At 46.2% G+C, this 21,971-nt stretch overlaps 1 protein-coding gene across 4 annotated transcripts in view; it reads left to right on the plus strand.

Annotated features, from left to right (window-relative positions):
- Positions 1 to 2,073: 2,073 nt before the first annotated feature.
- Klhdc8a (kelch domain containing 8A) overlaps positions 2,074 to 21,971 on the plus strand; it is a 27,157-nt gene continuing 7,259 nt past the window's right edge. Inside the window, exons 1-3 of one of the 4 annotated variants that reach the window (XM_015483772.2) lie at positions 2,074 to 2,249; positions 10,460 to 10,492; positions 12,769 to 12,911. The gene's annotated coding sequence lies outside the window, so the exon portion shown is untranslated. Of the gene's footprint in view, positions 2,250 to 10,459; positions 10,493 to 12,768; positions 12,912 to 13,492; positions 13,515 to 21,971 lie in introns of those variants that run through there. The other 3 variants (XM_015483771.2, XM_015483776.2, XM_048809552.1) reach the window with 3 other exon arrangements.

Consider the following 21,971-nt stretch of genomic DNA (forward strand, 5'->3'; position numbering starts at 1 on the left):
ATTTAGTTCTGGGGCCTGTGTTTGGACAATTGAGAGGTGTATTTCCTGAAATGCTCCATGGGAGTACACAGTTGTAACTTCCCTGTGAAGTGTTCAGAGGTCCCCTTGTAAGACGAAGGTACTAGAAGGTGCTAGATGTGTGGTCTGAGATCACATAGAAGTTGGAACTTTTCCAAGCTTAATAGTATAACTAACCTTAATTAAAAGCTTAGAATCTGCTTGGAATTGTGCTAAGTCTTTTACACACATTATTTCATTTAATCCTCTCAGCAATCCTGTGAAACAGGTACTTATAATAATAGTGATTTTTCACAGGAAGACACTAAGGCTCAGAGAGTTGGCTTACTCAAGGTCAAGTGAAGAACTGGGATATAAACCTCTATCTACCTAATGTTAAAGACTTGGCTCTTTTTAAATTTTTTGATTGGTTTGTTGATTGATTTTTTAACAGATGATCTTGCTTGTTGCCCAACTTGGTCTTGAATTCCTGGGCTCAAACCATCCTCCTTCCTTGGCCTCCCAAGCAGCTGGAACTGCATGTGCATATCACCAGTCTCAGCTTGCTCTTTTTTTTTTTTTAAGATGGCTTTAAGGGGATATAATTCATATATTAAAAAGCTCAACCATTTGAAATGTACAATTCAATGGCTTTTACGAGGTAGAGTTCACAACCCTCCAATAATTAATTTTTAAACTTTATCATCACCCCCCAAAAGAAACTATCCAACTGATGATGGATAAATAAAATGCAACATATTCATAATATGACATATTAAACCACATTTCAATAAAAAAGAAATAAGGTATTAATACAGTGTAAAAACTGATGATACTGCCAGATGTGGTGGTGCATGCCTGTAATCCAGTGGCTCAGGAGGTTGAGGCAGGAGGATTGTGAGTTCAAAGCCAGCCTCAGCAACAGCAAAGTGCTAAGCAGCTCAGTGAAATTCTGTCTCTAAATAAAATATAAAATAGGGCTGGAGATGTGGCTCAGTGGCTGAGTGCCTCTGAGTTCAATCCCTGGTACCGCCCCCCTACCACCAAAAAAAAAAAAAAAAAACCCTGATGATACCAAGTTGAATCCATTATTGTCAGTGAATCTAGACAAAATTAGGTGAGAAAGTTATGAGGGAAACAGCATGTGCCTGCCTATCTGATAAGTGCATTCTCAATGACTTTCTAGAGACCTCAGAGAAATTTCTTCAGTGTAACATGTACACATGAACCCTATATTTTGCATACCTCACATGTATGCACAGATTTTCTATAACAAAGTTTATTTTTTTATTTATTCATACTGGGGATTGAACCCAGGGGTGCTTAAAGACTGAGCCACATCCCCAGCCCTTTTTTTATATTTTGTTTACAGATAAGTTCTCCCTGAGTTGCTTAGGGCCTTGCTAAATTGCTCAGCCTGGCTTTGAACTCTCCATTCTCCTGCCTTAGCCTCCCAAGCCACTGGGATTATAGGCATGCACCACCATACCCTGATAACAAAGTTTATTTTTAAACACTCTTGTGAGGGGGGTATCTCCGAGTTGAACCACATCCCCAGGACTTTCTATTTTTCATTTTGAGACTGACCTTGTGTAAGGGTAAAAGAAATTGAAGTTAAAGTGTAAAAGTTAAAGTATAAAAGACCGGGCACTGTAAAGTTTCTAAGCTGCAAGGCCTGAGTTAAAATGTAAAGGACCAGGTATTGTTAAGTTCCTATGCTACATGTAAAATCTGAAATTCCTGTAGCTGTTAAGACAATACTTGGAACCGCCCAGTAAATATTTCCCCTGACCGCCTGGTTGTTTAATAACTTAGGACTCTGTGTGACCTTGCACGTAGACATCGCAGGGCCTGAACCAATCAGTTTGAATGTGTACCTTGCTTTAGAACTGACCTATCACCCCTGCCTGACCTGTTCCTGCCAATGAATGTACTAATCATGTCTCAGAATTGTTGTTTGATTTTCCCGCGGTGTATGATGATTTGTTAAAGGAGACTGTGATGTATGTAAAGTCCTGCCCTCCCCAAAAAGTGTACTTAAGCATTGCTCAACCCCTGCTCTGGGCTCTGGGCTGCTCTCCCTTCTTGAGTGAGCACGGAGCCCCAGCGCGCTGGAATGGATCCCCAATAAATCCCCTTCTGCAATTGCATGAGTCAGTCTCTTGGTGGTCTCTTCCTCCGACGCTTCGACGGACCCTTACACTTGAACTTTCAAGACCCTGCCTCAGCCTCCCAAGTCACTGAGATTACAGGTATGCACAATGCCCTACTATCTTTATCATTCTTTAAGATTACAGTAATCCAAAATGCTCTTGACAGAACACGCCCTGCAAGGCCCCTCCACCAATGAACTGATGTCAGTTCCTGACCCAGCCTTCCAGGACCAATGAACTTTGTATCTAAGTTGCTTATGTAAATATCTCTCTCTCTCTCTCTCTCTCTCTCTCTTTAATTTTTTTTTAGTTGTAGATGGACACAATACCTTTACTTTATTTGTTTATTTATTTATTTTTTAGAGAGAGAGAATTTTAATATTTATTTTTTTAGTTTTTCGGCGGACACAACATCTTTATATGTGGTGCTGAGGATCAAACCCGGGCCGCACGCATGGCAGGCGAGTGCACTACCGCTTGAGCCACTTTTGTTTATTTTTATGTGGGGGGATTGAACCTGCCGCAGTCTGGCTGGGCACAAATCACTGAGCCGCCACAAAGCACTTGTATGTTCAAACAGGAAGCTTTATTGCCCAAATTCCACCAGCACTCCACGCACACTCCCCAGGAACTCTCCCAGCTCTCCACCAAGCTCCGCCCCAACTCTCTGGGAACCGAAACTCAACAGGAACTCCAAAGTAGCAGGCGCCCAGGCAGCAAGAGCCGCCCTATTGCCCTATTGACAGCAAAGGTCTAATATACAACTGAATACACAATTTAACTAACCATCATCATCTCAATGGCTCCCTGGTGTCACCTTTCAACCATTCCCTCTGGCAAAATACCAGGCGTCATTCCAACTCGGCTGTGGCCCTCAACATGAACCCAGTGCCTCACGCATGCTAGACAAGCACTTTACCACTGAGCCACAACCGCATCCCTAAATCTCTCTTTTCGGTATTAAAAACTTTCCCTGCTTCAACCTCCTTGGATGCACCCATAGTTAACAATGGCATGTGTGTCCCATTTCAATGCTCTGTCATTCTCATATAAATATCATCATGCTTTGAAGACTCTCTCTGTGATTGTTATTCAGGTTGACACATGCTTCAACATATCTGTTTTTTGATTTTGCTGTTTGTGCTTTTGCAATCATATCTAAGAAACCAATGCCTACTCCAAGGTCATGAAAACGTAAGCTTATGTCTTCTCTTTAATTTTTGCACTTCCATTTAGGTCTTGAAGCTTTTCCTCTTAACTTTGCTCCTTTACTTTGTTATTTGGGAATAAAGACACAAACACATCATAACCCACAGATTAGGGAGGAATATGAAATGCCAGAGTAATTGGAATTTTGACTTATCTCTGGTCTTTCATAATCTGTGTGTTCTCCTGCTGCAACTCTCGTAATTAAGAATCAAATCACTTGGTCACGTCCTGAAAAATCTTGGTTTGTCAAAGTACCATAACTTCCCATGTCTGTGACCCTAATTTGGGTCCTCATCTCATCTATAGGCTGTTTTGATAATCTTCTAAGTAGGCCAAGTTCCTCTCTCAAAAAACTTACTGGATTTTGTTGAAAACGAGTTGCTTATTAACTTGTTAGTGTATGAACTTTGCTAGAACAAGAACCATGTCTTTTTTTCTTTCTTTTTTGGTACAAGGAATTGAACCCAAGGGCACTTAACTACCAAGCCACATCCCCAGATAGTTTTTGTTGTTGTTGTTTGTTTGTTTGTTTTAATTTACAGACAGTGAAAGGATAAAAGAAACTGAAATTAAAATGTAAAGGACCAGGTTTTGTAAAGTTTCTAAGCTGCACTCAGAACCTGAAATTCCTGTGGCAGTTAAAACAATTCCCAGAACTGCCCATTAGATGTGTGTCGAAATCTCCCCTGACCACCTAGTTGCTTAACCACCCCCTCCCCGAGACCATGCAGTTCAGCATGTATACACCTTAGGGCTTAAACCAATCAGTTTGAATGTATACCCCTCCTTAGGACTGACCTATCACCCCCGCCCGACCTGTTCCCTCCAGTGAATGTACTAATCATGTTTAAGAGTTGTTATTTGATTTTCCCGTGGTGTACAGTGATTTGCTAAGGGAGGCTATGATGTATGTAGAGTCCCTGCCCTCTCCAAAGAATGTATATAAACTCTGCTTAAGTTGTTCTCGGGGCTCTTTGTTTTCTGCTCTTCTGAAGTGAGCTCTGAGCCCCAGCATGCTGGACCCCCAATAAACCCTTTGCTGTTGCATGAGACGGTCTCTTGGTGGTCTTTCCCTCCGACGTTCGCCCGACCTTTTCAACAGGTCTGTCTCACTGAGTTGCTAGGGCCTCTCTAAGTCGCTGAGGCTGGCTTTGAACTTGCAATCCTCCTGCCTCAGCCTCCTGAGCTGCTGAGATTATAGGCATCCACCATTGGTACCACGGATTATGGCTTTCTTTTTCACATTGTGCCCTTGGTGCTTGACATTGTGCTCAGTATATATAGTAGGTGTTCTTACAAAATATTGTGGAAAGGAAGACTGCATGGTCTCTTGACCTCTCAACTCCCAGCCTGGATCAAACCCATTTTTCAGACTACTGCTAGATTAATCCAAATCCAAATTACTCCATTTCACTCCCTTGCTTTAAAAACCCTCAAGGACTCCCCATGTGTAAACATCCAAATTTTAACTTGAAATTCTGTACTTTATCTGGCTTTCTAAAAGGCCTAGATCTTTCCTCCTCCTCCTCCTCCTCCTCCTCCTCCTCCTCCTCCTNTCTGTTCCCCTTTGTCTATTACACTGATCTTTCCTCCTCCTCCTCCTCCTCCTCCTCCTCCTCCGCCTCCTTATTTTCTTTTTGGTACTGGGGGATTGAACTCAGGGGCACTCAACCACTGAGCCATATCCCCAGCCCTATTTTGTATTTTATTTAGAGACAGAGTCTCACTGAGTTGCTAAGTGCCTCGCCATTGCTGAAGCTGGTTTTGAACTTGTGATCTTCCTGACTCAACTTCCCAAGCCACCTGTGCCCAACTTAAAAGGCCTAGATCTTAACCTGCCATTCAAGCCAGGGCTCCTTATAGCCCTCGCAGTCTCCCTTCACTTGACTTCTCAGTAATCACAAGACATCTTTGGAGGTGGTCAAGTCTTGGATGAAATCTTGTCACTGCCACTTACTGTTTGACTCGGAGTCACAGTTGCTTAAACGGTATAATCCACAGTATTCTCAACTGTAAAATGGGCGTGCTAATATTCACTTTACAAAGATACTTGCAGAGGTTACAAATAACATATTTAAGTTTCTGGAATATTGTAGGGACTTGCTGTTATCATGAGAGTGGTCATTTCCTCTTGTTATGGGTCCTTCATGTTTAGTAAATAAAAATAGAGAACACCTACTTCAATCTGAATTTTAATCTACAAATAATTTTTTAGTGTAAATATCCAAACTTTAACTGGAAATTCTGTATTTTATCTGGCAAGACAGAGTCTCAAATACACCCCAGTCCATACACATGAGTTTGAGGCTTCTTCGAAGGTCTGGCTCAAAGATCACCCCTCTCACAGGGCCTTCTGGCCTCTGCACATAGTTACACTTGCTTCTTCCCGTTCCCTCCCCAAGTGCAAGGAGAAGACCAACCAACCACGTGTCTTCCTGTGTGCTTCCTTCCACTCTGAAGATGTAGTCCCCGTGTCTCATCCACCCTTGAGCTTGGAAGCTCCCAGAGCACCCAGGCATAGCGGCAATGTCATCCCCTCTCTGCTTTCAGGAGGTGCCCATTAGATATTTGTTAAATGACAAAATAAGACTCGATCATCCTAAATCAGAGCTACTTTCTATTTCCATTTTCAGACTGTATTTTTCCCCCTCAAATATCCTGGGATGCACAGCACATGAGAATCACAGGCAAATTATATGGCTTTTAAGAGACTTAACCTGAAATCTTTCAATTTAGGAGAAAAGGAAGAAATGTTTATCCTTTTCCTTCTCTGGCCAAAGAAATGAGAGTTTATTAAGAAGGAAAAAGAAAAGATTCAGCCTCGACAACCACTGGCTACAAAATCCAATCATTATTATAGCTTTAAATGAGACCATCTCCATGTGACCCAACCTAGCTTTTCTTGCATGCACAGGCAGACAGAAGTGTCTCAGCATCTGTTTGAGTAGCTTTGTACTGGAAAGCAGAAAAATGAAATCTCCCAGGCACTGTTTGCCAGGGGATTTGCTCTCCTTCTTTGTCTGTTCCAATTAATCGTAGAGTGGCTGGAAGCTGCCCATTTTGTCTCTGGGTTCAGGCAAAAGGGAGAAATCTTCCAAAATAGCCTCCGAGATGGCTGGGCTCCCTGAGACAGGATTTAGGGGTGGACAAAGGAACCATGTGGGCACTTTATGAAGGGTGTCTGGACTGGGTGCCCTGTCATGTGGAAGGCATCTGCTCCTGCCATTTGCACATCTTACGGTAATCCTCTATTGATCGCTGCCTCGCTTGCCTTCCTGCCCACTTACGCGTCCCTCCCCGCAGTGCCCTCTGATGTTCAGCCCCTCTTCTCCTGCTCTAATTCAATGGCTTCTAATTGGATGCTCTGCCTGGCTAATGGCTTCTACCCAACTGCAGGGCTGACATTTACTTCCTTGATTTCCACCCCTCCCTCTGCTCTCTGGCCTCCTTTGTGAGCAGAGCTTAAATTAGGCAGGATTCAGATCCGGCACCTTTTTATAATTCAGCTTGGGCCTCTTGTTTTTTGGATAGGGAGGGTGTGCCGAGCAGAGGAGAGCCTTGGAAATATATCCTGAGCTGATCAATCCTGACCCCTGCAGATAAGCCCGGCTTTGTGACTTTATCTGTGTCACAGAATCCCAGCTGACTCTGGGCCACTTTTCCTTTGTTTGCTTTTTAACCTGGACCCCAGCCTGCTAATTTCAGCTGGAACTAACTTTGTCACGGAATATCAGGCTCTGCCCATAGAGCTACTGCTTGTTTTCATCATTGCAAAGGTTCCGGGCTGAGCATTAGGCGGCCTCACCCCCAGGATTTCATGTAGGGAACTGATCTAGGCCTGCAATTACCTTAGTGGCTCAGTTGTCACAATCTCAACACATCTTCTCTTCTCTATCCCTGGATATGAATATCTTTGGGAAGAGGAAAGTGATCCTGAAAGAATTTCACGTTTGAAGTGTCTTCATCAAACATCTTGACATTTGCCTCTTTTATTTTTTTATTTCTATTTTTTATTTTTGGTACTGGAGATTGAACCTAGAGGTGCTTAACCCCTGAGCCATGTCCTTAGCCCTTTTTATTTATTTATTTTTATTTTGTGGGGGGTACCAGGGATTGAACTCTGAGGCACTCAACCACTGAGCCACATCCCCAGCCCCATTTTGTATTTTATTTAGAGACAGGGTCTCACTGAGTTGCTTAGTGTCTTGCTTTTGCTGAGGCTGGCTTTGAACTCTCAATCCTCCTGCCTCAGCCTCCTGAGCTGCTGGGATCACAGGCGTGTGCCACCACACCCGGCTCCTTTTTTTTATTTTTGAGACAAGGTCTCGATAAGTTGCTCAGGGTCTCACTAAGTTGCTGAGGCTGACCTCAAACTTTGCATCCTCAGGCCTCTGCATCCCATGTTGCTGGGATGACAGGCATGAGCCTTGGCACCAGCCTTTTACCCAATCTTGGAACCTCCAATGAAACTGGAAAGAAGAGCCAGTAGCCCCACAGGTTTTCTTAGAATGAACAGACCTAAAGTGAGCTTGAAATTATTCTCAGGTACGGATTATGGAATTTATCTATTTACTGACATTGCCCCATAGAACAAACAGAAGCAAACAGAAAGCCTCCCCTTTGTTTGGGCCATTTGGCAGCAAAGCTCCAATCTCTAGCCTCCTCCGGGCAGCTGTCATTCAGGCTGGCTGTTAGCTCACGGTTTATCCTCCATCTCCAGGGATCACTTTTACTTGATTCTTAATTATATTCTACTCCAGTCCCCGCACGCGCATGCACACACACACACACACACACACACACACTCTTCCTTAATTGGATTGGAGCGATCTCTTTCAGGCATTTCTAATGTGGTACACAGCTCATCCCTGGGCTGTTCTGATGGGCGGTTGTCTCCCTGGGCCAGCGCTTCATTAGGAGTGACAGCCTGCAGCCAATGGTCACCATGCTAGCCTGTTCAGGGACCAAGGTGCAGCTTAGTAGGAAGTCGGGGAGACAAAGGGATGGTTGTGGTGGAGACATAATAGTGATAAAATGGCTACCGGAGGAGACGGAGGAAGCGCAGCTGAGTGCAGTTCACTTTCTTATATCAGGTTATGAAATTAGGAGCTGGGTTAGCACAGGCAACTCAGTTACCCGGGTGCTGCCTCTGCAGCTGACAGATTGATGTTCGAGCCTCAGGAAACATCCAGAATATCTGGATCTCTACAGGAGGCCCATTACCTACAAAATCAATATGGCCTGCACATAAACACCTCCTCCCTCAGCCTCCTCCTCCGCTTCCAGCACTCACTTCCCTTTTCCTCTCTTCCTAGGCAGAGGGCCAGGGATTTCAAAGGCAATGAATGTTTCCTATGTGGTAGATATTCACAGCTGATTTATCTGCTTATGCAAACTCATATTCTTTTAAATTGGGACATAGTGGTGGGGGTAAAGCTCAGTGGTAGAGCACTTGCCTAGCCCTGGGTTTGAATCTCAGCATTGCCCCAAAAAAGAGAGGGGAGTAATTTGCATATAATAAAATGCATTGTTTGGTGGGTAACCACCCCTCTGTCAAGTATAATTGCATAATTAATCCTCATATTTAATCTCCATGAGAGACTGGCATAACTGGCTTAATTCTATAGCTGAGGAAATGAAGGATCAGAAGGATTAACCACGGTAATAAAAATGGCCAACATGCTGAGCGCAGCCCTGCTCTAAGTTCCTTACCATGTTACCTTGTTTCGTCCTCCACGCCACCTCATTAGCCCCATTTTTCAGATGAAGAGACTTGCCCAAGGTCACACAGTTGAGTAGTTGGAGTAGAATTTCTGGCACTCAGTTTACATTCTTTCCCCACCAGTAACTTCTTGAAGAAGAAAAAGATTCTCCCTGGTTAGATTTTTTTTTTTTTTTTGCTCCAAAAAGAAAATACCCCTAAATGGAGCTTAAAGTCCAAAAAAAAAGAAGCCTTGGTGGCCCCTGCCTGTGATCTCAGAGATTCAGGCAGGAGGCAGGAGGATTGCAAGGTGCACTTGGGCAACTAAGTGATACTCTATCGTAAAATAAAAAAAAAATAAAAAGCACTGGGGGTGTCGAGAAGAACACCCCCGGATTCAATCCCCAGCATCAGGGGTGGGGGGACTGGGAATGTAGCTCAGTGGCAGAGCGTCTTTGGATTCAATCCCCTGCATGGTGTTGGGGATACCGTGGGAAGACACGGCATGTCCCACATCTATGTTAGCCCTTGCCCACTTTCTCAAACCCCAGGGCAGCCTGTTCTAACTTCCTGTCTAGAAAAGTGGCTAAAATGCTGGCCTCCTGGTCTAAGAAACTCCTGCCTGCAACGAAGTGGGACGCAGCTCAACCTGGTGAAACACGCCACTTCATTGAATGAAACCAGCTTTGCAATCAGTGCTGAGCTTTTACTCGGGAACTGCTCACCCTCTCTGAATTGCTGATGACCCATCTAGGCACAGAAAAGCAAAGATATGGGTGGCTATTTGGAACCCTAATACAAAAAGCTTAACCCACAGCCCCACCCTGGAGGGAGGGAGATCGGCCGCCATTGAATGAGGCTTGAGATGGACATTTGCCCCTGGCACAAATGGGCAGCCTTGCAACGGACAGCCCCCTTTTCTCTTCCCTCCATTCTCTCTCATCTGCCAGAGGAGTCCAGCTCCCTAAATCTTCTTTTTGTTGGTTAGTTTCCATGGCAGTTATTGTCTGTGTGTGAGCGCATCCGCCCCCTCACCCTCTCCTCACAGAGCAGGCCCTTGCAGCTGAGACTCAGAGGGAGAGGCGCCCGCCCCGAGACAAGCCGAGGCGCTGGGCTCTGCTGGCCAGCTGAGGTCCTCCTGGTGGGGGACACAGCTCCGGGTGCTCAGGGACCCCCCCCCAGGCTTCAGAGCATTTGGGGGAGGCTGGCTGCATGCCCCCCACATAGGGACCTGGCTGTTTCCCAGTTCATCAGCCCAGACAGACGCAGTGGGCTCATCAGTCCTGGAGGAAGCCCTTGGGACCGCAGGGGACGTTGCCGACACTGCCCCCAGGAGCCAGTCTCTGAGCCAACACCTGCCAGACCCTCTCCAGCCTCCCCCCTCCTTTGTCTTTTGCAGATGATCACCTGCTGTCCTTTGCTCCCTGGTCAGGTAAGCTTTATTTCAATCTAACTATGCAGAGGGATGTCTTGGCCCCCCGAGGGCCTGCTGGGGGAATGGTTTTAGTGAGAGGAGGGTGGCCCAAGCCAGACGGGCTGGCACAAGGGAAGGCAGGAACAGGGTCTTCCAGGGGCCTCTCCTGCTCGGTAGACCTGTCTGGCTTTGAAGTTAAAGGTTCCTTCCCATCTGGTTTTAAACCAGCTAATTAAGTTCAAAGATCACTGCCCAAGCCACAGACTGACCTTCAGACAGCCAATACCTGAACTTCTGGCTTCTGGTCCTATTCAGCTCAACTTAAGGAGTATGTACTATGTAGCAGTTGTGCTTGGCTCTGAATGGGTTGTGCTTGGCAAGAATGATTCATCACATGGTTCCCATACCTTCAAAATGCTTACCATCTGGTAAGAAAAATAGAATACCTACATAGATGGGTGTGCAGACTCTGGGACCAGGCAAACTGGGTTTCACACCTCCGTTCTGGCTGTGTGACCTTGGGCAAGTCGTTGGCCCTGAGTCTCAGTTTCTGCATCCGTAAAATGGCAGTAATAATAGTATCTACTTTATAGGCTCAATTATACACACACCCAAAACTTAGGTCAGCTCATGCCACAAATCAGCATGGCATACTTCTTAACTATGCTCACTATTATTCTTGGGTTCTTATGAGGTTCAAATTATGTAAAAGATGTAAGGAATTGGGCCTGGTGCTCCACATATCCGTGGTGGTTATTATCATGCAAGGCCACTGCAGTTATTATCCCACGTGCACAGTTACAGATCGGTTCCATAGAAGATGGGGACGGTTGCTCTTGTCTGTAGGTATCCTGCCAGCCTGGAGAAGGTAGCACCCAGGCTGAGCACCAGAGGAAGCAAAGCTTTTCGACAAGTAAGGATGAGGGCAGGAGACACAGAGCACAAAAGAATTGGAAAGTCTCATGGTCACCTGGAGCCCAGGCATGGGGCTGGACTTTGGGCTCCCAGCATTTTTGAAAACAGGGTCACTTTTAGGGCAGAACACTGTGAATACTAGCACAAACATGCCAGCACAGGGACAAGAGGAAGATGGCACTCAAGAGAGCCAGACTGGGAGCCTGAGACCAGAGCTAGGTTCTGGCTGAGCTTTAGATTGAACTGGGTGCTCTGGGACTATTTCTCACCTCTTTGAGTTTGTTTTTTCCTTTATGCAGGGGAAACAATACAACCTGACTTATCTCCTAGCTTTAACTACAATTATTAAAATACTACATTTGAATCTGGCGCAGTGGCATATACCCGCAAATCCCAGTGACCCAGGAGACTGAGACAGGAGGATCCCACATTGAAGGCCAGCTGGGCAACTTAGTGAGACGCTATCTCAAATTAAAAATGTGAAGAATTTGGGGTGTAGCTCAGTGGTTAAGTGTCCTAGTTTCCCTGGGACGAGAGGGACTGCATGTGAATATGAAATTATAAATCGTTTTGTAAAATGCCAAGTACTATTCTTCAAGATCAAGGAGAATTAGTGCATTGTCTACACACCATTGGGGGAAATGCGAAGGAATAAACCATTTAACAGGGAGACTCTTATAAATCATTTAGAGCAATGTCTGACTCATAGCAGTAGCTGAATGAATGATCTCTCCCATAACTGATTAATTGACTCCCTTTATTCATGCATGCATTCATACACCTAGTGTTCCTGGAGTCCCCACTGAATGCCAGGCACTAGACCCGGTGATAGGAAAGAGCGGTGAATAAGACAGGCGGAGCCCTGCCCCGAAACACTTATCAGCAATTTGAGAAACTGCCAACCTGAGGACTTCCGGTGCCCTGCCCTAACTGCTTCTACCCCGCTGACCACTCTCCAGTGTTCCTCAAGGATTATTGCTGTTAGACATTGATTGATTTTAGTTGATGTTCAGCTCCCAAGACGCGCCCCTGGTCCTGGCATAGATCTTGCAAACACCTCCTCTCTGCCCTCTGGTGATGGGGAGTTGTAAGCGCTTTGCAGTAAACAGCTCAAAATTCATTACTCATAAATACCAAGCTTTCCGCTGCCTTCCACCACCCCGGAGATGAACTGAAGTGCCTTAATATTTAAAGAGAAATGAATTTGTAATTAGCACCTTAGCGTTGTATCAGAGCCATTCCGGAGGTTTTCTATTTAAATGCAAATTGAATCTTCCCAAAGGAAAGTTGGTAAGTGATGAAAATAGATAGCAAAGGATGAGGAAGCAGGAAGGAGGAGGGAGGTGGCACTGATGTGCAGTTGTCACTTTTACCCACAGCCCCACCCTGGAGGGAGGGAGATCTGCCGCCATTGAATGAGGCTTGAGATGGACATTTGCCCCTGTCACCACTGTTGATTCACTGTCTGTGACCCACACTTCCCTCACCTGAGGACCAGTCTCTGAGGCTAAGAAAGCCTGAGGTGAGGCCTGGGTCCCTAAAACCTAAGCCCCGATTTCCCTATCTGTTGATGGCAATGCCCAAACCAGCAGCCACGGGAGCTGCTGGAGATCATTTTAGAATCATGGCATCCTGAGCTGGGTGTGGTGGTGCATGCCCATAATCCCTGCAACTCACAACTCAGGAGGCTGAGGCAGGAGAATCACAAGTTCAAGGTTAGCCCAGCAATTTAGCAAGACCCTGTCTGAAAATAAAAGGAATAAAAAGGGTCCAGGGATGTAGCTCAGGGGTAGAGCATCCCTGGGTTCCCATCAGTACAAAAAAAAAAAAAAAAATCATGGTAGCCTGAAAAGCATATGAGAATTGAAGTCAGGCCAAACTGGGTCTGAATCTAGAATCATCTTCTTTTGGCGGGTACTGGGATTGAACTCAGGGCTGCTAAGCACTTGATCTACCACTGAGCTACATCTCAGCCCTAGGATCCTCTTTTGACATCTGTAGGAAGTAGCTGGGCTCCTGATCTCCTTCGGTGCCTTTGCAATGGAAATGAAGCTACTAGTGCTCATTCCCCTTGAGATTGTTGGGGAGATTGTGTGATGAGCAGAGAAAAGGTGCCTGGCACACAGTAAGTACTCCACAACTGTTAGTTCCCCTCCATTGTCCCCAGATCCTGCTGTGTCAACATGACACAGTATGTGTGGCACAAGTGGTCAAGAAAAGGGTGTCATCCTCTTGTTACCTTAAAATAGCCAACGGTGGGTAGAAGGCATAAATATGGTCTATAAAAGGCCAGATAGTAAGTATTGCATGCTGTGTGGGCCACACCGTGCTGCGACTACTCTACACCAACGGGAAGGCCACACGGACGACACGTGAGCGAGGGAGGCTGCGTTCCTAGAGACTTTATTTATAGACACTGAGAAGTGAGTTTCACAGCATATTCATGTATCCTGACGTATTTTCCCCCAGCCATTTAAAGATGGAAGGGCCATTCTAAGATGACACAGGTCATATAAAACCAGGCAGTGGGCCGGATTGGGTCATAGAGTCATTATCAACCTCTGTGCTAGGGGAGTACTGTGCCTATAATTTGGAAGAACCTGTTCTGAGGAACCTTGCAGGCTGCAGGGAAAGGATGGCACCTAATAAAAAATAAATAACTAGCCCTTTTTGGACCAGAACTCGGGAGGAACAAAGGACACAGAGGATTGCTGGTGGTGGTTCCTCCTGGGGCGCCAGCCATTAGGTCAGGGAATGAATAGGGGTTACTCTGCTCCTTACCAGGTGATGCCCAGGGAAGGCCTGGTGACTCCTGGGCAATATTCAGGAAGCCACATTCTGTTGATAACAGGCTACAGATGGGTTCCTAAGGGCTCAGGCCCTGCTTCTCTTTCCTCAACCAAGGTAGCCATGCAGGTTCCCTGGGTTCCTCAAACCTCAACTCCACACCTGCCAGGTCTGGGAGTGGCTGTCAATGATAAGAAGACCTTGAGACACCCCCCAACACACAGCTTGGCCTGGTTCTCACCTTTCTGGTCTCTCATCTCTTAGACCTACACAACCCTCTTGCAGCCACCCATTACACCTCCCCTCCTCCTCTCTGTCCATAGCACAGAGGTGACGCAGGTCAGCACACCAGAGGGCAACCTGGCTGCCACAGCAGATTGCCCATCTCCCATTGGAGTGGGCTTCAAAGCAGGGTGCTGGATGCTGCTACTCTCCAACCACCCACTCCCCTCAACATGACTCTGCTTGGTCCTTCTTTGGGACTCTGGGGAGGAGGGGGTGTGTGTGTGTGTGTGTGTGTGTGTGTGTGTGTGTGTGTTGTGTAATGTGAAGCACTTAAGGGAAAGGATCTTGTTCCCCAGATAAAGTAGTTTTGCTCAGAAGAAGAGAGCATACAGACCCCTCCAGGCGGACAGACAGGAGGGAGAGCTCGACCTACCTCTCTGGTGCCCATGTAGGATGATGGGCTCTTGGAGGATAATAGAGGCTTGGGGTGAGGAACGAGACTGCCCCAAGGCCAAGACTAGAAGAGGCAGAAGAGGGCTAGAGCCTCCAAGGGTAACTGTTCTCATTTCCTGGCTCCTTAGAGGGCCCAGGCTGAGTGTCATCTCACACCAGTCCAATCTGTGGGCCCCCATTATTTCCTTCCCAGCCCCATAAAGTTCCCAGAGAGTTGGCTGCCAACTCTCCTCCTCTTAAAGTGAGTAGCAATGAACAAACTGAAGCCCAATATATGGTGCCCATCTGGAAATAAGAGGCAGTTCCAGCAAGTGGCCTCTGTGTCTTCTGAGTGGACACACCAGCCTTGTAACCTGAGTTTTGTTCCCCAGATAAAGTAATTTTGCTCAGAAGATGAACCCCAGTGAGAGGTGAGCAGGCCAGGCTTTTGGTTAGGCCTTGATTCCAAAACAGGCCTGATCTGGACTTGCATAGTTGAGCTCCATGGAGCTGGGCTGTGGGTTTGTGGCCCCGCTCACTCTGAGACTGCCCCCTCCTCCGGTATGCACAGTATACACACACACACACACACACCATCCATGACAGGCAGACTGGCCCATCTGCCAATCAATCTTCCTTGTTGATTTCCCCAGCCGGAAGCAGCAGGGTTGGTGTGTAAATCATTCAGGGCCCTCTTTCAGCTCTGCCAGACACAGAGCTCTTTTTAATTAAGAAGAATGGAGGACATTGCTGGCTCTGGAAATGGCAATATTAACAGCATTTAAAGAGCTATGTTTGAGTGGGCCGTCCCACCCCCAGCCATCCTGCCTGCAGCCTCTGCTGCTCTGCAGAGCTGCCTGGATCCCAGGGAAGCCTCTGCTGCTCTCCGAGCTAGAAGGGAGAAGGATAAGGCCCCCTAGTGGCCCCAGCGCCCAGTCAGGCCCTTGCCTGATGAGCTGGGACAAATGGGCACATTTTCCTTCTAAGAGAAAAGGCTAGATTGCCATGTGATTTGAGTCCTTGAGTCCTCTGCCTACTGTGCCAACAGCTGTGGGAGACAAGAGGCACCCCGGAAATGTCAAACCCCAACAGGAAGCATGATTAGACTTCCAGATGGGTACCGAAGGTCTAATGCAGGCAGCCCGTTAACCACGGCTGCAGCTACCACAAGACTCCCCTTATCCTGGGCTGACTGGAGGGAAATGTGTGTAGTGGCAGCACCAGGACCAGGAGAAAGCCCCTGGCCAAGCTCCCCTCTAGTGACTGCACCCTGGGTAGCTGTCAATGCTTGTGAGAGCACGTGGGGTCAGGTCAGTATGAATTCTTAGTTCCTAGAAGAATGTGAAGATGTCCATTCTAGAATATTCTGCTTTGTGACTATGGCCAGACAATTCTGTCTCTGGGAGTAAACATGGGATGCTGATCCTAGGAGACACCCCCAGCTGCTCTCTTCATCAAGTTCCTTCCAACACTGCAGATATTGAACGAATAGGACGCGCCCAGGGTGACACTGCTGGGTTATGACAAACATGGGCTAGAGCAGAGGTCTCCTGACTCTCGGCCCTGTGTCCATCCTAGTTCTAGTATCTCGCAGAGGTGACAGTAAAGGAAGTGATGCCATGGCCTCCCACCTCACTTCACACTGTTTTTTAAGTTTCTGACGCAGCTGATCAGGAAATTCTTCCTTGTTTCTAACCTGGTCCCCTAGCTTTGTATGAGCCAGGTTTTCTCTATAATTTTCTCGTGAAGTACAGGGCAGAAGCCGAAGTCTTTCAGAGAGTCCCCTTCCCACTGTCAATTTTATTGTGTGCACTAAGTAGCCAGAGTGTGCAGCTTTTCCAACCCTTTATTTCCCAAATTGGGCAGCTTCTGAGTCTGAAAACCAAGGGGACCCCTTTCCCCACTCCATCACCCCTTACCTCAATCCCATTTCACCTAAATCAGTGAGCAATAGGCAATTGCTCACAGATAGAGACAGTTCTTAACTGAAATCCATTAAGTCCCCCTATGATACAATACCTGTGCACAGGCAGGGAAGGAGCAGAGAAGGTTCTTGAAGGAATGGGCTAACTCAACTAATAAAGGCTGCTGGTCAGGAGGGGGAGCCCTAATAGCACAGCCATTCTGCTGGATTCCACCCCTGGGGCAGCTGTCCCACCAGAACAGCTTATGCAGATGCAGATTATGGCTCTGACCTGCAGCTGTGCCACACTATCTCCCATCAAGTGCCCTTGAACCCTAAATCCTTTTTCTGGGCTGATGTTTGTTCTGGGCAAGAGAAGCCCATAAGGGGGCTTGTCCAGGCTTGAGGGGAGGAACCACCCCTTCCCCTGGACAGCTCCAGGACTCCCTGGATCCTAATTGGAGTCGTCATCTTTCTTCCCATCCCTGCATACATCCAGGCTTTTGATTAGGAATGAGGTAATTATCCAGATGTTCTGCACATCAGACTACAAGTTAGGCTGCAGTGGAAGAGATCTCAGTTAGCAGGAGGGAACATATCCTGGGAAGGCTGCCTAATTTGTAAAATTGGCTCCTACTCCTTAGAGCACACTGGCTCCAATAGGCAGCAAGTTGGAGGTACAGAAACTTGCCATCCCAAGGGGAAGAAAGAAAACCAACCTTTTGGGAGTACCTAGGATGTACCCAGGAGCTCTGCAGGGCATTGCCTTCCTCCCACTCTGCAGAAAGAAGATTTTTTTTTTAAAATTTCCTTGTTGCAGACTAGGAAACTGACTCAGGGACAGAAGTAAGTAACTTGTTCATGGTCACAGAAGGGGCAAAGCCAGGATTTAGACTGAGTCTAATTCCAAAGTCCACGAAATTTCCCACTACCTTATAATATGCAGGGCACTGCAGAAAGACAACCATAGAGAAGGTGGTTTTGGCTTGGACACTTACCCCAGTGTCCCTCTAGCCAGCATGGCACCTTGCAGGGGCACTCAGGAGGTGCTTACTGACAAGGGTCAGGCCTATTTCTAGGGAGGGAGAAGGAGATTCTGTGGTAAGTAATACTTAACTCCTCTTTCTCCCATCCTCTCAAATGTGTCCTCTTCTTGGCCCTCCAAACCCACCCTCAGATGCTCCATCAATAGGCTGCAGGGAGAAGCTGCCTCTGTGTTTTCCGCACTCCAGCTTCCCCATAACCTACCTCAGGACTCATGAAGACAGGATCCTGCTGAATACCTAACAGCTGCTCCATAGACACTGAGTAAAGATTCATTTTATTGTATGTAAATCAGACCTCAACAAATTCAAGATATGACTAAAAAAAAAAAAAAAAACTGTGACTTTCTGGAGCTGAGCATGTCCAAGTTGGATTGATGCGTCAATATCACAGTAATAAGCAGGGCGTGCTTGCACACACCTGTACTCCAAGTGACTTGGGAGGCTGAGGCAGGAGGATCATGAATTAAAAGCCAGTCTCAACAACTTAGCAAGGTCCTAAGCAACTTAGAGACTCTGTCTCAAAATTAAAAAATGGAAAAAAAAGGGCTGGGGATGTGGCTCGGTTGTTAAGTGGTACCAAAAATAAATAAACAAATATATATATGTGTGTGTATGTGTACATATATGTATATTCCATTGATCCCAAGGATTCTCTACCACTGAGCTACATCCCCAGCCCCTTTTTAAATTACTTTTTTTAAGACAGGATCTCACTAAGCTGCTGAGGCTGACTTTGAACTTGTGATCATCCTGCCTCAGCCTCTCTGAGCAGCGGGGATTATAGGTGTGTGCCACCAAACCCAATTCCAAAGTCCCTAATCTTTAGGGACTTTTTTGATCTTTCTTTTCCTATGTAGCCCCTCTTTCCTTCCTCACCCTCTTCCCCTCCCACCACAGTAAAAAGTCCAACACTTTCCTTGTTTGTTTTTGGTGTTTTGTTTTAGGGCTCATGCACGCTAAGCACACAGTCTACCACTCAGCTACGCTTCCAGCCCCATCAAACATTTTTTGGGGGGGTCTGGGGGGAGACCGGGCATTGAATCTAGGGGTGCTTAACCACTGAGCTATATCCCAGCCCTCCTTTCTTTTTTTTAAAATATTTTTAGTTATACATGGACACAATATCTTTATTTTGTTTGTTCATTTTTTATGTGGTGCTGAGGATCGAACGCAGTGCCTCACATGTGCGAGGTAAGCATTCTGCCACTGAACCACAACCCCTACCCGCCCCACTTTCTTTTTAAATTTTTTATATTGAGACAGGACCTCACTAAGTTGCTGAGGCTGGCTTTGAACTTGCAATCCTCCTGCCTCAGCCTCCCGAGTCTCCGGGATTACAGGTGTGCACCACCACACCCAGCCCCATCAAACACTTCTCAAGGAACAAGAGAAACCCAGGCCTGGTACTACACAAGATCTTAGAGCAAGAAGGATGCAAATTTGGATGAGGAAGAACTTCCTAATTGGGAAGGTGGTTATACACTGGAATGGGATGGTGAGAGAGCAAAGGGACCACTGGTCTCCCCTTCTGCTTAGCACTCCTGAAGGCCACAGCTTGGTTCACTCAGCCCCGGCATGGAAACTGCAGGTGACTCAGGGAATCTTAAGTGGTGGTTGCTAGGTTACAAGCTTCTTTAATGTGCACTCAATGTAAGTACTAAAGGATGTCACCTGGCTAGGAGGACGAGCCATGGGGGAAGTGTTGGGGGAGGTGGAAACAAGCCAAGACTTCCAGAATAGACAATTAGGCCATGGCCTAGAAGTCTCCCTGTCCTTAGTACTTTTCCAAAGGCCCAAGTCTCTAGACCCCATGGTCTGTGTAGTGGGCAGTGCCTGTAGGATATGAACATTAGTCGAGAATGGGAACCTGTCCAGGGGCTGATCTAGGTGCTTCCCTAGCTGTGTCACCCAGCACAGACAGTACAGTACAGGCAGTGGCTAGAATCCCCTTGGGGGTCTGGGCTCCTTCCTTCTCTGCAGTTGGACAAAAGTCCAGGAGCCAGATGAGAGTGGAAAAACCATTTTCCTTTAATAATGCACAATTTTTTTTTTCATTTGTGGTTTAACTGTGATAAAGTGGACAGGCACTGGATTTGAATTTACAACCTAGCCCACCCCGAATGATTTGCATTGTCATAAATAAGCCACTTCACTAAGTCTCAGAGTCCTCATCTGTAAAGTGTGGATACTGAAACCTGCTCTAGCAGCCTCTCCCAGAGTTGTTTCAAGATTGTGAGAAAGTAGATGGGTGATGGCTTAGCTTATCTCTTTGAGTGACATAAATATAAAGTATGGAAGTCTGTATATCTACTTGTTAATCTGTTCCAGCTGTGTGGAGATACAAGAAGCCTGGCCTCACTAATTGTGCAGAAGGCTCAGCGGACCAGCAAGGCTGAACACAGACCCCCAAAAAAGCCCCTTTGAGAAGGACCTGTGGCTTTCAGCCTTCCTGGTCACCCCAGGCTGATTTTGTAAAGAATGGTCAGGTTGAGGTAAGGGGCTTGTTCCCTATTCGTTTGGGTAGACTAGGAAAGGGAGGAAGGAAATGTTTGATGATTCCTAGAAAACTTCATTAATTCAGAAGGTATAAATTTTTCATTTAATTTTTAGGTGTAGTTGGACACAATGCCTTTATTTTATTTATTTTTATGTGGTGCTGAGGATCAAATCCAGGGCCTTGCACATGCTAGGCAAGTGCTCTACTGCTGAGCTACACACCCCCCCAGAAGGTATAAATTCTTATTGAACAGAAAAAACAGAACACAATCTTCTTCTGGAGAAGGTCTAAGGGTGTTCATTTTATTAAGTATGAGAATTTAAATTTTAAAAATAGTGGAATTGTTAAGAGTTCAAAATACTCTTGTGTTGATATTTTCATTTCAAGAAGTCATAGAAACAGTAATGATATTAATAGAAATTTACTAGGTAGGCCCTTTGATGTGTCTAGAGGTATGGTGAACACTTCCTAAATGTTATCTTATTTAATCTTCACAAAAACCTGCAAGGATACAGCCATACAATGAAATGCTACAAAGAAACAGAAGAGAATGAACTATATTGATGCATTCAACAACTGGCATGGATCTCCAGGGAGTTACATATGTAATGGTACATATGTCCCATTCTATTTGTATAATATTCTTGAAATGACAAGTTTATGGAAATGGAGAGCAGATTTCTTTCTAGTTACCAGGGACTGGGGAAGTGGGAGGCAAGTAGGTCTGGCATAAAAGGATGATATGAGGGATCCTTTTGGTGACGGAAATATTCTGTACCTTCACTGGTCAATTTCAATCGCCTGGTTGTGGTAATGTCATACTATAGTGTTTTGAGTTTCAATTGAGGGAAACTGGGTAAAGAGTCTTTTTTCTAACAACCAAATGTGAAAGTATAATTATTTCAAAATAAAAAGTCTAACTGAGAATATATGTAAGGAAACCAAGACTCAGAGTAGTTCAAAACTTTCAGAGCCAGGATTCCATCCCAGGTCCATCAGGCTCCCAAGCCTGGGTGTTTGGAAATACAGCTGTACTGGAGGTAAACATAACAGTCCACCAGACCTGGTGGTCCACTGTGTAATTGGCACCTTTATGGCTGGAGACCATAGTCCTGAAAAGTGTATTTGAGAGGTTTGAAAGGATTACCTGTACAGCTCTGTGGGTTTGTTCCAAGGACCAAGATATGATAATCAGGTTTCCCCTTTCTGTGACGTGGGTGTGTCCCATGTGCTATATGAGAGAAAGACAGAAAGGCACCTCCAGTGTGTGTGCCTATGTTGGTGTCTCTGGTGCTGTGTCGCCTATCTGTGCATTTGTCAGTTGCTCTGTAGATCGTGGATGTGTCCATTTCGGGGAGGGCAATGCGTACTTATGTATATGCGTGCAGGTTGTGTTCAGATGTACCTGTGTTAGATCTCCGTGTCACTCCCACGGAATTTGTTTCCATGAGGTTAAACCATATGCTAATACCTCCCCCAAAGCAAAGCCAGCCTGTCACGAACTGGGTCTGTGTACTGTAGACAAACTGGGTAATTGGACTCTCCGCCTCCTCATCCAAAACAAACACTCGCAAATGCCCGCCCCCTCGCTGGAGGGAGTCTGGTCCCGTCATCTTGGTACTTGGCTCTAGCCCCCCCCGCCCCCCCCCCTGCCCCTCCCTGCCCTGCCTGTGAGCGCGCGCGCAGTGCCTC

The sequence above is a fragment of the Marmota marmota genome, unplaced genomic scaffold (assembly GCF_001458135.2).
Source record: "Marmota marmota marmota unplaced genomic scaffold, marMar, whole genome shotgun sequence".
NCBI lineage: Eukaryota > Metazoa > Chordata > Mammalia > Rodentia > Sciuridae > Marmota > Marmota marmota.